We start from the raw sequence: 16,495 nt of genomic DNA on the forward strand, positions 1-16,495 counted from the left end.
CATGAATAGAAGCCTCTAGCAGGTTCAGCTGAAGGGTAAGGTACGTGAGGAGACAGATTTAAAAAAGGAAATCACACTTTGGTGATTTTCCTGGCTTAGGATAAGGAGGCTCCACCTCAGCTCATCAGATGAGAAGTGGTGTTAAGGTACCTTTTTGACAGAATGTTGGGCTGTATGGAAATTTTGCAATACAAATGTTGAGCTTCTTTGTGGTTATCTTTTCTGTTATTTTTCTATGTCTATCTCTCTAAAATTTCTTGGGGAAAAAGATCTACAGCATTATTTCATTCAATTTCAGTTGGCATTGTGAAATGTTAGATTAATAGCTGTCAGGCAGTCAGTCAAATATCCCAAAAGTTTGCCTGCGTACTTCCTTAATTTTGCCAAAGATTAAAATGTCATCACTGCCACTAGGGACATTGGGCATGCTCTAAATTATTCTGTGGATTATACTTTTAAAAGTTTCAGCAGCTAAGTCTATTTCAAACATTCATTTCTTGTTCTCGGTATTTCAAAACTTTATGAATTTTCTTCCTGAACTCAGGTTAATAACTGATCAAAGACCACTAATTTAGCAGACCTCCACTTCAGAAATCCTATTTTAAACTTTAATTCCTTGTATCCATACCTTTTTAGTTTTTCATACCTTTACAGTCTTCAAGAGCTTTCTAAATTTGTACAAAGTTCAGGAAAGTCTCTGATACTGACACAGACTTGGGGAAAAGGATTAAACAGTGAGACTGATAAAGTGATCTTGTGGGATAAAAGAAGAGGTGGATGACATTGAAACTGAAAATGTTTCAAAATTCTGAAAAGTTTTTAAAAGGGAAGGGAAGGGAAGGGAAGGGAAGGGAAGGGAAGGGAAGGGAAGGGAAGGGAAGGGAAGGGAAGGGAAGGGAAGGGAAGGGAAGGGAAGGTATCCCACTGTTACCTTTCAGTATGAAGATAGCTATGGAAGTACAAGAAGGCAGGAGGGGGAGAAAATTAACGCATCTTTGTTTTCAGTTCTAAGAAATTTCAGTGCAAGGTGTAATGTCTCCACAAAGGTGTTCTCTACCCAACCCATCTTTTTGCTTCTGTGCACACCTAAACACCTGTATGTTGCCAGCTGTGCAAACTGGTGTGAGGGCACATCCTTGTATAGAGGCTTTTGAGGGTTTTGCTTTGCTTCCTTTCCAGAGAAGCAGTTCATGGCTTTCACTGTTTCAACTCGGTGTTGAAAAAAGCCTTCAGAATTTGTCCCCATATCTATTACAGAAGGAAAACCCTCAAATGCCTCAGTATCTGATCAGTGTACCTATTTCATTGTCTTTACTCATAAACTGTGTCCTAATTTCATTAATATCTGGGCTTTTGGGGAGAACTATATTTGTGTTCAATCATATTCTCCATCCAGGCAAAATAGACATTGAAATTAATTTTGTTCCACTTCTCAGTGTTTTCCCTGTCAGCCTGACAGTCGGAAAAAATCTCACTGAGGTTGTGAACATACAGACTTTCCTCCAACTGTGATACACATATGAAGCAATTCTCTTTCCAGTGATCATCTCTGAGTGCACAGACACAGCAGATATAGGCAGCTAGAAACAGTTGAGGATCACTTGCAGAATAAACCCAAGGGGAAAAAAAAATCTTTCTGGATATCGCGCTGCTGAAAACCTACCCCTAAAGAACCCCAAAACCACCCAACCTAACAAAGACAAACCTAACAAAGTCAGCTCTGGTGAGATTTCTGTGTTTAAGAAAGATTGGGGTTTACTGTGTTTTTTGTAAAATAAATATGATTATTGTAATTAATATTACCTTCTAACAGGAACAGCAGCAACTAGAACACCACCAAATGTTGACAAACAGCTAATATGGAAAGAACCAAAGGATTTTCATATTACAGACATTTTTGTTTCTGTGGTACTGGGCAATTTCATTTTCATTTTGAGTTTTTAGCTCATTCAGTATCAAAAAAGTAGCACATTTTCAGCTGAAGAAGCCAATGCACTTTATGACAAAGATGACATTAAGAAGTCCACCTTAAGAGTTAACAGTAGAAATTTTACTTGGAGCAGAAAGGTTGCTTCCGAAACTGAAATTATTAATGTAAGCTATTCAAAATAAAAGCAAACTCTGGTAAAAAAATTATATGATGGAATTGTGGATTTTTAAACTTTAGTTTTCACTTTGAAACAGTTTTCTTCTAATCTATATTCAAACTCACTACATGACAGTCAGAGCTCATGTGTCTTCACATCCTGTATTTCCATTCCTCATCTAAGCATGAATATTTACAAGGTTAATCTTCAGTACAAAGAACATGCAAAAAACCTTTTTTCAAGTATCAAGGAATTGTAGATAAGCCATGGTACTCCAGCAAAAACTATTAACTTTCAGCATCCTTAACACTGATTAGCTCTAAGGCAATTGAGATCAGTTAATGTCTCACTGGGACAAGAACCTTATTTTTTTCAAAGTCTATCATCAAAACTTCTGTCTGCATTGAGAACTCCAGGAACTGAATGGGATTCCATCTCATCTTCTGCATGTATTTTTTATAATTTTAAATTTAAATCTCTCTGGGATAGTCTCATTAAAATAGAGCGTTTCATTGGCTGTATAAGGGAGTAACAAAGCTGTTACCCCTTTCTGGTCAATTACATCGATTGCAATTCTGACATTTTCAAATGTATTTCTCCATTTACTCCCATTATACTAAGCAGATTGTTAAGAAGATTGTCTTGGACTTCGAAAGACATGCAATGAGCCAGCTCACTTGTACTTGTGTCAAAGTTAATTAATTTTTCTAAATCTAAAATGACCAGGGATGCATTCTGCTTTCTGTTTTGAATTAAAATCACTTTTTCACTGCTGTGTTATTCTGAGTTTGTATTGATTTTAGGTTCAAAGAGCATTAACTTCAATTCTAAATTTTCTTTTAACCTGTAGAGAACATGGAGGCATCAGAAGCTCTGCTTAGAAATTCCCCCAAGGGGCTTATCCAAAGCTTAACAAAACATTTTCAGTAACTTAATTTCACTTGATGTCTTTGAAGAACTTTCTCTTTTATCCATCAGGGTCAATTTTTTGGGAATGTTTTTATTCAAATGCAAAACATCCCAAGCTAAGAGTAGTCTTCTTTTAGCTGGAATTATTTGAATATTTGCAAATGCCACAGAGTAAAAACAACAACAAAAAAAAAAAAACCCCAAAGTAGGTATTTTAGAGTAATTTTCATATTAAAAAAAATCTGTGGTGGGTTCGCCTTGGCTGACAGCCAAAATCCCACCCAGCAGCTCAGTTAGCTCAGTAGGTTGAGGGGAAGAAAACAGAAAGAACAAGAATAAGACAGCTCCTGTGTTCAGATAGGGACAGGGACATCAATTACCTTTGTGGACAGACACAAACTGCGTAATTTATTGTCAATTAAAATAAATATTTAATTGCTGACGCAGGTACTGGTAAAAAAAAAAAAAAATATATATATATATATACAAACTTGAAAACAACACTTCCCCTCCTTTTCCCAGGGTCAGCTTCACATGTTCTCCCCAGACTCCACCACGTGAGCAGTGCAGACAGGCCAGGGGGGTCACAGAAAAAGCACGGCTGTTCCTCTCTGAGGTTTTCTCCTTCTCACATCTTTCCCCTGCTCCAGCTTGGGTTTTCCATGGAGGCAGCTCCTTTGGGAATGGCCATTTGCACAGGCTGAAGTGGGTGCCTTGTCTGGTGCCAGGTAGAAACTTCTCTTCTTCCTCCTCCTGCTGCTCCTCTGACCTTGCCTCTTCTGTTTCTGACTCTTTGTTCTCCGCCTCCATTTGTCCCTTTCAGCCCCTTCTATGTGGCTGCCACACTGGGTCAGTTGGAGTTGTCTGGAATCAGCTGTGTTGGGCACGGACAGCTCCAGCCAGTACTCACAGAGACTCATCCTTGACACCTGCACTCAGTACAAATTCAAAGGAAATATTTAAATCAAACCTTACTGCTTCAGCAGTTCTTCAAGATTTGGCTCCTATGGTGTTTTTGCACCTGCAGCTAATTCCAGCCAACAGGATCTGTAGCTGAAGGGGTGTGGAGGACCCAGGACACTCAGCCTTCCAGCTTGCACCAGCAGCATGTCTTTTAGGAGGCTAATTTAGGGATCACCCCAATGTACTGTGCCATGGCTCACACTGTAGTGCAGGCTCAGAGTACCCAATCCAGGTTTCTTTGCAGCAGCGCCTCATCCTCAAGGGACAGCCCAGGGTATCCCTGGCCCGGGCCCAGCCTCAGCACAGCCCTGGAGCAGGGCTCAGCTGGTCTGAGCAGCTGCATGCACGACCAGGACACAGGCAGGGCATGAGCATGGACACAGTCATGGACATGGGCATGGCATGGGCACGGCATGGACACAGGATGTCTGTCCACAGCTTTGCTGCTGTGCTGCACCCCTGGCCATGCACAGATGCACTGAGAGCAACAATCATGCCAGGGTTTGGTCTGGGATCTGTCAACTCCCCAAAGCATTCTGGCCAGTGTGATATGTTGCCTGCTTGCTGGACTAAATGCAAAGAGCTCAACAGTATCAATCTAAAATCCAGTGAGGCAGAAGCCCTGTGACCAAAAAAAGATAAAAAATACAAGTAGGTTTGACGCAGTAATTACCTCTGTGATAGCTCTTTCTAGGTAAAGTGAATTGATGATGACAACATAGGGAAATTTGCCTTTCTAGTACTGTTTTCTGAACAAAATTCCCCACAGCTGTCAATCAGGTCATTTTATCCTCACACTAAATTAGCACCATTTATTTTAACGTGTCTTTTGTACTGAAAGGTGAAACCGTATTTTAATTCAACCTTGAGAATATTCTGGTGTGTTAAAAGTTCTTATTTTTGTGTAGTCTTTATTTATTTAAAAAAGGTGTTGGACATATGAGCTTCCCTCTCTCAACCTGGTCCTGGTCTGAAGACCATAACCTAGAAAGTACTTTTAGTTCTTTTTACTTTATAAGTGAATTGTATTTTTCCTTTGATCATGGTTACATAGATTTCATTTTCATCTTACTGTGTAGCTGGAAGATGCTGTCTCTTTCATATAGCACTTACCATACTTGGATATTTTATTTTATTAAAACAGTAAATGCCTTTTGAAATTAGTCTTGTGTCTCTCCTGTACTGTCAATAAAATGTTGTAAGATTGACTGATGCATGGGACCTTGCATAGACTTGTTACCACTACAGGCAATTTTGCAAAGAAGCTATGGCAACATAAAGCTGAGCATTTCAAAGGTGGTTCTCAGGCAAATGACTTTTCTTCTTGAAATAGGAGCTACAAAATACCGTGTGCTAAAATATGCTAGGAAGTGGTCACTGAGTTCAAGGATGATTTTAAATTCCAATCCATCATGAAGGTTTAAATATTTTCATGAAAAGAGTGAAAGCTTGGATTTTCATTCCTATTCCAAGGACTTCTTTTATCTAATAATATTCATAGTTACTGCTTCAGGCAAAGACTGTACCCCGTGTTTCATCTTTCAGTGCCCTGATCCCTTGGCTGAAGACTCATGCTCCCTAAGGAGCAAGGAGAAGCTTTTCCAGGAAGCAGTACTATGCCCACTGTTCTCCTCTTGTCTGACCCACAGTACATGAGCTGTGTTTGACAAAAAACCATGAAAGCTGGCAAAGTTTCTGTGTCACAAGTTAGGCCCTCCCAGACTTGTCTATAATCTACTGTGAAGGATGCTCTGAAACATAAGTGGGGTCCAGACCTGGAAATGCAACAGACTCGTCCTGGGTCTTTCAGTTTAGAAAGGCACAGCTTTGGGAAAGTGAAAACAGAAGGTAAGCACTTAACATTACTAGGTTTATAATAGATTAATAACCTTGAATATGTCTTTTTATTATTATTTTAAACACTTAAGGTTGTCTCAGATCTGCTGGCTTTTCGCTGTACTAATATCAGGTGATCAGTTCCCATGAAATAAACTGAACCATTATGATGAGATTTGTACACAGTATGTTTAATCCAGTGCTTAAGTCTTCTGTGTCTGCCACATTCTTCCAGAGCTATCCACATGCACAGATTATGGATTTTATAAGCTTGAAAGTGTCTCAATGCCTGAGATTCCCTCATCTTCAGGCACAGATGCAGATGCCTGCGACTCACTGGAGCTACTTGGTGAGCCCAGGCAGAATTTAGCAGTAACACTGTGTTTCCTGAGGAGGCAGTGCCAGGTTCACATCTGGAGCCTGCTCAGCATGTCACAAACTGAATCACTTAGGGTTTGAAATGGTGGTGGTGTCATCACTACCTGCTAGTGAAGAATAAAAAAGACACACATAGTTTGAAAATGGTTTATAAATTGCTCCACATGGCCACTGCCTTCTCTGAGACAGGAAGAAAAACACGTCCAGAGCTTTCCCCGTGCTCATTCCCAATGCACATACAGGCAGGATCCACACTGGGTGCAGCTGGGGAGCAGGAGCATCTGCTGGCACAAGGACAAGCAAACCAGATAGTGGCTGATGGAAAAGAGAGGTGAGGCATCTTGCTATCACAGTGCAGGGATGGGGATCCCCTGCCTAGACAGATGTTTGAAGGTGTCCAGGGGGCCAGGAGGAGCAGCTGTTTGCCCCACACAGGCAGGTAGGTGTCTGCATTTCTATGAACAGGGGAAGGATCAGGCATCCTTGTGGGAATGGAGGGGAGAAGAGGCGCTGGCAGGGAGGTGAGGCAGGGGCTGCTCTGCAGGCAGCAGTAGGAAGGAGTCCCAGGGGCACACTTGGCACCAGATGTGAGTTGGACCACCCTGGACCTTATAAACTGTTGGTTTACTGAACTGTACAACCTCCATCCTGAACAGTCTGAGCTCTTCCTTAAAGCTCATCTTAACCGCTCTGGCCCCAGCTGAGCTTCACATAACAGCTTGGCGACAGGCTTGTGTGATTAAGGAAATTTGGTAGAGTCTCAGAGGTATCAGATAAACCTGAAAGTACTTTAAATTTGTAACTTAAGAAGGCTCTTCTTTCTGGTCTCTTGGTTAGAAAAAATAATGTTTAAAGAAAATTTCATTTGGATTTTTTTTTCACTTTGTGAACACTCAGATTTCATTCCACACCACTTTATCTTCCCTTTAATGAAACTTTTCATCAGACATACAAATTGGATAATGTCAGGCCTCCCTTTAAAAAATGAAATAAATGAGTGAGCCTTGGCTAGTGAGCAAACCTATTCAATCAGCTTCTGTGTAGAAGCAGTTTTCAACATTAGGAACTGGATACCTCCCGTTAGCATGACTTAGTGCAGCTGTGAAATGCTGCCAAACTTATGTAATACAATTATTATGTGGTGGCATTGCATAAAATAAACCAGGGCTGCCACTGTAAGCTCTCATTTGTAACAATTCTGGTTTTAAAAGCTGATGAAGAACATCAGGCAATTCTGTGGTAAAAGGTAGATCTGGGAAAGCTCAAAGAGTCCCATGAGGATAAATAAAAAATTGCAGTACAAGACATCTTATCAAATTTACAGCCTGTCGCATTTCTGTGTTGGTTCTTGCTTTCCTAGAGAAAAATGGCAAAACATTCTTTTCTCTGCAATTAAATAAACATGAATTCTCAATGTAAGAAATCAGGCTGCAGAAACTTATTGTAATGCCTTAACAACTGCTCTGATTACAATAATGTACAAAAGCTTGTTCATTTAAATAAAATAAACTTTCTATTAGTCTAATCCTTTAAGCAAGGAGGTAAAAAGCAGAGAAGGTGTGTTTTAAATTATGGTGGGTTTTTTTCTACAAAAGTCAGGAGTCCAGAGACTGCATGGGTAAATAGATGATTCAGAACAAATTCACCTGATGATGACTTTAAAAAAATATGTGAATCCAGACAGGACTTCAGAAATTGTGTTTAAGACTAATAAATTGTGTTAATCCACGAAATCTTTACAATGCAGGTCATTCCAAGGCATTGACTCAGCTATGCAATTCTAACATTTAAAGATATGAATTTATTTCCCCCACATTAAAGTAATAACAAAAGGTATGCTCCCTCCCCACCTGTTAGCTCATTTAAGGTTTTAAGCTTTGTGGCCATATTTTGGAAGCATTGCTTAGGGCAGACCCCATTTGCTGCTGCAAATAAATCTTAATCTGTAACTTAGTGGAATTTTAGCAGCTCTGTTCCCTCTTTCTTTATTTTCTAAGTCTTTCCTCGTAGACCTTGTGTCTTTCACCATTCACTTAACTACCAAATATCACTTGAAAAGACAGATGAACTAAAAAAAATGTTCATTCAGTATGGATTTTTTTGCAAAGTCACAACATTTATCTTTCTTTTTTTGGCTTTTGCTTTTCTTCATTTTTTTGATCCTTACTAAATAACACTGCTAGCTAGAGAATGTATCATTTAACTCTGTTTCTCACTGAAACCTTTCACTCCTTTACTGGATAAGTTCTTCACAGCACACTGTTTTCACTACCCTCATGTATTAAGAGGTAGAGATATGAGAAACAGTCATCTTGTGTTGAAGTGCCACATCCTGAAACTTAATATTTTGCTCTTTTTCTGCTCCCACTGTAGGATGAGCAGGATCACTTTGCTGTTAAGCCTTGCAAATTCTTACATGACCCACTTAATTTTCAGGACACAATACAGGGATCTCCAGGGGTCAAAACCTGGATAGCTCCATTGTTAGGCCCAGCTTGTTTCTGGAGCACTGCTATATTCTTCCTAAAAAGACCACACAACTTTTAGCTGAAAAGCAAAAGTGCTGGCTGTGGAGTTCTTTCTGCAGTCAGTTTGTCAAAAAAGGCTCTTTGTGCAAACCCTTGTGATTGAGCAGATGTGATCTCGTGGTTTGCTGCCAGATACTTTTCCACCACCCCCTGAGGCTGTAGAGTCCTGCCAGTCAACTTTTGCCACTTACAGACCACTGTGTGAGTCACTTTAACTCACTAAACAACGGGAACAGGATGTGGATTGATTTCTGCTACGTTTGTGAACTCCAAGGAATGAAGCACAGCAACCCGGGCAGGGGCAGGGATTGTTTAATGGATAGGTGAAGGAAAAAAAATGGAGTTGAAGCAAGCTCACATCAGCCTGGGATCTTTCACAATTGTTTGTGAAAGAATTTAGGTACTAATTTACTCCTTAATCTGCTCAAAAACCCCCAAAACAATCACATACCTCCTGACCCCCCCACCCCCCCAAAAAACCCTCATACAAAAACCCTACCAAAAAACCCCAAGATGACAAAAAAACCTTCAACAAGGATTTTGTGCTTTTATTCTCTGTGAGGGCTCCTGAAGCACAGTCTGTTATGTGTTTAGGAAGAATTAAAATGAGATGCAGAAAGAGGGAGGGTTAGCAGGGAATTATGTTTACTGTTTCATCACCATCACCTGGTTGCACTTATTTTCCCCATTTGAAGTCCATACTGTATGAGTTCTGTAAAGGTCAATTACTATGATCGTTTCTCTATTTTAATTAGCTTTGGTTTACATATTTGCATTTTTGTGAAATTTTACTATAATTATTTCCTGCAATCTGGCAACTTCTCACCATCCCAGCTGCACAGTTGCTGAAGAGTCAAACTTGACAGGAAACCTGGCAGTTAATTTTGTCTATAGGGTGTCCTAAGTTGCCATAGAGATGGTGAGAGTTCTGGCCCTTAATATTTAACTGAAAAACCCCAGGAAAATGTTATGAGCATAAGGAACTGTGTTGTTCCAATGATCCCTAAAAGCTAGAATGGTCCCATGGGCCAAGGGCAGCCAGGTGCATCTTACAATTTGTCAGGAAACAGTGGTAGTAGGTCACTTTACTCACAAGTTTTGATGGCTTCAGTTTCTGGTAACTGTAAGAGTGGTGAAAAATCAGCTGGCTGGCCTTCAGACACGAGACTTCTCTAGCCATGGAGGAAACATGATGCAATTAAATCTCAGAACAAAAATATTTTAGAAACCCTTGTTGATTTACTGGAATAAACCTCTGAAATTCTGAACCATGGAAGTTTGGTCAGAAGATACAGTAATTGGTACTCCTTTTTTAGATTGCCTTTTTGTTACTTTCCAAACTTTGATTGACAAAACACATTTCCGGTCATACACATTGCACTGGGTTTGTGCTCATAAAAATAAAATAGTGGGGGTCTATGTTGCATATATGCTGAAGTTGAAGGAAGATCAAAATTGTAACTGAATACTGAGAATCTGGACCCTCAGAAAAACTTTGTCACAGAGTTTTGAAAAAAGACACATTTTTGAAAAGATATGCAGTCTACATATATTCTGCTTGCTGACTGTTCAGAGTTAAACTAGTTTACAGAAAATATATCTGTTTAAGTACTTGTTAGTGATAAGGGAAAATCTATGGTATTTATAAGGTTATATTTGACTTAAATTTTGTTTTGGCAAACAACACAAGAAGCGGATCAGTTTTCGAGCTGCTCTCCAAGGTGACAGGTTGGGGGACCTTTTGGAGATTGCCTTTACCCTGGCAATCTCTTGCTTCACATCCATGGACACAGCCTATTTTTAAAAAATTAGATTAGTGGGCTACCATAGATCTTTGATAGACCACACCACAGACCAAGCTACACCTTTGATGTTTCCTTTTGCTCTCAGGATGTTTGGTTATCTAAGTGAACTTTAGAAAATGCTCCCGATTTCTCTACTTTTCATGTCTAGCATTTCTCAAATGGTGAGTTTAATATACTCTTACTACTTGGAAGACCTCCTAGACTCTAATGCTTTATAACAGCTGTGGACTCAACCTTGGGAAACTTTATTTTAAACTACAGGTTTGGTGTAATGATCACACATAGGCAAATACAAATACTTGGCAGAAATCAATAGGCCAAACACTGTTTTTTCATGTAAGTCTTCCAGCCCAAAACACACACTTTGAAATCAATGTGTTTATTATGAATTTACTGCTTATTCCATGGGTAGTCTGATGCAAAGATGTAGGATTGGGATTTGTTAGGGTTTATGTGTTGTGTCACTTGCCATACAATGCAGTTTAGGTGTCATTCCATAACATGTTCAGAGTAAAAAATCAGAACAGGTAAATCAAGCCTCTAAACATTTAAAATTAAACCTATTTGTAAATACTCTAAATAACTAGATTGAGATGGAAGCAATGGTATAACTACAGCAGATAGGATGGTATCCACAACTAATTCTTTAAATTACTGCATGAAGAATGGTATCCACTAAAGCTCCTTTGTAATACAGATTTTTTTTTTATTGTTAGGATAATTTAAGAGAATAAAACAGATATTTATCTATTCAACAAAAGAAATATCAGACTTGATACCTTATCCTTTTGTAATACATACTAAATTGCTCGTGCAATGTTTTCATACAATACTATCAGAAACCAAATTAAGAAAAATTGAATTCTAGATCAATATAAATTGTATTTGCAAGATATGATTTAACGGATTAGAAATGCAGTTAAAACAGTGTTACAGAACAATGATAAATCCAGGAGGACAAAACCCAGTCTCCATTAAATGGGGAAGTGCTACATGAGATAGATAAAGATTTGGAAGTTACGATCATGTATCAATAACAAAACAGGCCTTGGACCTGCCAATGTTTAGGTAGAAGAGCTCTAAGAAAAGCCAATTTGCTGCAGGAAATTTGAGTCACTGACCCTCTGAGACATCACTGGAACAAAGTTGCAACACTGGGCTAGGGAGTATACCATGGAGCTGTGATTTGTCAGCATTCACAGATGTTATTGAAAATACTATTGATTTGTGTGCTGGGTTTATTTTTTCTTCAGCAGTCAAGTGTGTTAATTCTGTTTTCCTGCATAATTTCAAACTGCTAGTTACACTGAAGGCTATATAGAATAAAAGATGTGACTCATTTTACCCTGAAATATTGACTTTTTTCTGCCTTGTTTCAAAATTGTTATTGCAAAGTCAGATCAAGTTAGGCAAACTGATCTTATCACTCTTTTAAGAAAACTTTTTCTTACCTTTTCTGCACAAAGAAGAGCCAAGATGTTCTAAAGCCACAGAGGTTCTTTTATAAAAGGAAAATATATTATTTTAAAACCCTAGCATTCTCATCACTTGGAATTAGAAGCTAGATCGAGAGATAGACTGGCCTTCATCAGAAATTTGCTTTACCTGTTAAAGACTTCTCAAACTTGCTACATTTTTGGGAAATCACTGTGCATTCTTGGCAGGGACTTGTTAAATATTAGTTACATATTCCCAAAAGTGACCATCTACACTGGCAATGCTCCTGCTGGGGATAAGAATGACTTTGGATCATCTTCTGAGACACTTCAGGTCATAGCTGGTGCAGCCGATGCCTGAAATCTGAGAGTCTGTTCTGGTTCTCTCAGTGACATCCTGATAAGGACTCAGGGGGGATGCAGAAGGAAACCTCCCAGATCCAAATACAGGGATCATAAAATTGAGCAGTAGGATGAGAGGAAAGATCCCAGGGTCAAATAGGGAGAGACAGTGATGGAAATGGCAGTCCTGTGTGGAAAGGACTGTGGTTCTTAGGGAGCAATGGGAGAAGGGTGTGCACCTGCAAGGTTACTGATGGTGGGACAAAGCCTGAGACACACGGACAGTGAGATGTGATAAAGGTCCCAAAGGGAAAGTCTGGGACTGGAGGCTACAAAGAGCATGGGGAAAGGGAGAGCAAGAGAGAAAGCGAATGAGAAAGCAGAGATGGAAACTGTGTATGCCTTATGAAACAAGCTTATTGTGTGACCTCGAGGTCAGGTAACATCCACACACTGAATCAGTTCCTGCAGCTTTAATGAACTCAACACTGGAGGAGAGACCACAAGCACCAAATCTAATCTTAGCTTCTTTGTTTCTGAGCCTGGCACTCTAATCCCATTCAGATATCTCACCATCATTTAGGCAGATCTGCCTTTCTTCCCCTAGGACCTCCTCTTAGTGGTTGACCTACCTCTTTCCTGGCCTTGAATGATTCATCCTCCCCAGAATTTTTCTACTTTTTGTCCATGAATCTCCCAGCAGACCTGGCTCCAAGTCAGATGTTCCATCTCACAACTTTTACACTCATTTCATTCTCTTTACTTGTGAAAACACTGCTGACACTGACACACGCAATGCTTGGACATCCACACAACTCCTGGTGGCTTTATATTCAAAAAATATATTATGTTTATATTTATATTCAGTCTATTTTGCTGTGGACCACACAAAAATCCCCACAACTATCAGAAAATAACAACTAATAAATACATCCAAATTCTCCTTAAAAACAAACAAAAAAAATGTTCTTTTAAAGGTAGAAGGAGTAACTGTAATCTAGTTAAAGTAACTTCCAGAATTTAAGCGTACAACAGCTACTTACTGTAAATTCTTTTTCAGGTAACATATTCCCTTTAGAAAGCCAGACAGATGGAACCAACTGATGGCAATTTTCTTTTCTTTCTTTTCTTTTCTTTTTTTTTTTTTCGCCCATGTCTGTGGAGAAGGGAAAACACACAGAGAAAGATGCAAAAATTCTAGACAGGTTATGGCTTGTTAGGCAAGAAGTACAAACTATATGACACAGAAGTGGGAATTCCATTCCTCACTTTTGAGCATAATTGTGAGCAAGCCCACTGACTTCTCTACACCTCTTTTCCTCCACCAACTTTGTTCTTTCTGCCTTCATTCAGCTGTGTGGAAAGCAGAGATGCATTTGGGGAATGTGTTGGGAGGCATTTGTAAGTAGATAACTTGCACATGACTGAAACAAAGCTCACTCTCAGCCTGTGGTGCCAACCTCTCCCTGCTCGTATTGCCTGAGATTTGAGAAGGAACTTAGCAGCAAACTTTGAAAACATTTACAGCAACTACATGGAAGTGAATAAAAAAGCACTTCTGATAATCTTGCAGAAGAGGTGAGGACTGATGGCATGGAAAAAAAAATGACTGCGGGAGCTACTTTACTTGGCAAATGGGTACCCTTCAATCAAAACGTGTTTCATTCTGTCTCACCAAATGTCAGATAACAGACTGAGAAGTACAAGTTAAGCCTAGAGAATGGAGCAGTTTGCCTCAGAAAACAGTGACTCTAAAAGGAATTTAGGGGTCACAGTAGATATATGACTCCAAAATACTATTTGCAGAGCTGTTGGAAAAGGGTTAATGCCATCCATGGGTGTATAAACACAGGAGGAGAGGGAGGTGAACTTACCTCTGTGTGGTTGTTATTCTAACACTCTCTGCTGCTCTGGTCTCTGTATTTTTAAAGGATGTTGGCGAGGGTGTTAAAAAGAGCCATAAAAAGTATTTAATGGCTGGAGATGTAATGACTTACAGTGAGAAATTTAAAGCACTCATTTTGTTAAGCTTATAAAAAGAAAGATTGAAAGGTGATTTGATAATGGTTTATAACCATATGCATAGGGAAAAAAACACCGGGGAATAAAGGATTCTTCGATCTACTGGAGGAAAAAAAGAAATGTAGAAGGCGTTGATGACTGAAAGCTGAAACTGAAAATAAAAAAATACAATATATATTTTTAGCAGGAAAGGTAAAAATTAATGAAAATTAGCAGTGAAAATGGTGAACACTCTATCTCCTGGTGATTTTATATCAATCTCCTTCTGAAGCTGGCTGTAACTGAAGAAAATATTTAATTTTTAATTATGTTAATACAAGGAGGAAAATAGAAAAAAAAAATAAGGTCCTCATCAACTTCCAGTATTTTAGTTTGTTGGATTTTTTAAAATCAGCTTAGTAGCTTGCTTGAACCTCAGGATCATAGGCCTCTAGTGAATAGACAGTGCTGAGGGTCAACATCCAAATCATCTGGCTACAAACTTGAATTTAGCTCTGCAGAATAAACTGGGTAAGACAAGGATTTGTACGTAAATGGATATCAGCAAAAGTTTGTCACCACATTTATAGAACTTGTTGTAAGATATGCAGCAAATGACGTCTCCCACTCCAACATTTTATTTTGGAGGAATTTTCCCCAGCTGTCCAAAAAGCAAGAGGCAAAATGATATTTAGACTGAGCATTCCCTAATGGAGTTCATGAAGTTAAAGGACATTAAACTAAAATATCAGAGGAAAAATTCATAAAAGAAAACCCCTTAATATTTGAAAATAATTTCATGGGCACTTTGGTCTGACTTTGGATTTTACTTGATGGTTTGCTTGTTCTCACCTTTCCCTTTTTGCTTCCTTTCTTCCCCATTTTTCTGGGTATTTCTTTATGTCCTACACAAGGAAACCAGGCTGGAAAAGGTCCCTGACAGAGTCTGCTCTTGTTACAGCTCCTATTCCCCAGGCTGTCTACGATGCTGACTGACTGCACCTCACCCTGCTTTAGAGACTGGAAGAGACCCTGGTCCTTGTTATTCTCCTTTAAGAGAGAGCAAATAATTCATAATGTATTGCTGATTGGGTTAATTTCACTCCCTCCTCCCTGTTTGTGAGTTATTTATGATTCTCATAAATACACTTGTTGAATAGTTCCTATTAACAATCCCGGCCTGCGTCTCATTTCAGAGCACTTCACTGCAAGGCTTCCATGTGTGACATTTGAGCTGTGTTATCTGGTTTAAAGTAAGGATTCCTGGTATCCTTTTCCATCAGATGACTGAATTCCTGGGGTTTGCTTTTCTTAACAGCTTAGGATAGTCTATCAAAGGACAGCAAGGCTCCTCCCATCACACACACTGTGATCGCTGACAACTATCGTCACCTTTCCCTGGCCTAGGTGTAAATTGGAGACAATACTTTCCTACTCAGCTTTCAAGCAGGTATTTTTGCCATAAAGTAATGTTCTCTTTATAAGCAGTGTGTTAAATGAAGCCTTTTCTGCTCTAGAAAATGATACCAGCTTTTTGTTTGTTTTGTTTTTTTCGTTCTGAGTTCCTCCATGTATTCCTGATGTTTCCCTGGATCTCCAGGTCCTTTTTCACCTGGCACCAGAGGAGGTGCTGCCTCCTTGCCTATTTCTTTACTGTAGTCACAATTTCTTTCCAGTGCAGGAAAACAGGGGCAGACTCTAAACAAATTACATGAAATCGTGCCCATAACATATTCCTCCAACAAGGAACAGAATATATCAGTGGTTTATGAACCTTGGGCCAGATTTTACTATGTGAGTTGCTGTGTAGTGAATTTATAGTGACCACAGTGTCACTGCTCATGTACCACTGAAACTCAGGGCATCTGAGAGCCCGAGGAACCAGAGCTGTAATACCTCCTCTGATGAAAATGGTAAATAGACCACCACCATATTTCTTCCCTGTTTTTCAGCCTGCAAGGAAAATGTGGCCCTGGCAAAAAAGCACAGGAAGAGGATTTATTCTCATAGGTTTGTCCTTCAGATTCATTGCAGTAATCGCACGGTCCGTTCTTGCCACAATTCATGCTTCGTAAGATGGTTTCTGTCCCACATTTCCTGGTTTTATTCTCAAACATCGCCTGCTAACAATGTTAGTGGGAGGGAAGACAAATATGTGTCAGAATCCAGGTGATACATGGGTGGAAAAGAACAAGGAAATTAATTGCTTG

Source organism: Corvus kubaryi, unplaced genomic scaffold (genome assembly GCF_017639235.1).
Source record: "Corvus kubaryi isolate FWS band 111438036 unplaced genomic scaffold, C.kubaryi_AGA036_p1.0 37391, whole genome shotgun sequence".
Taxonomy (NCBI): Eukaryota; Metazoa; Chordata; class Aves; order Passeriformes; family Corvidae; genus Corvus; species Corvus kubaryi.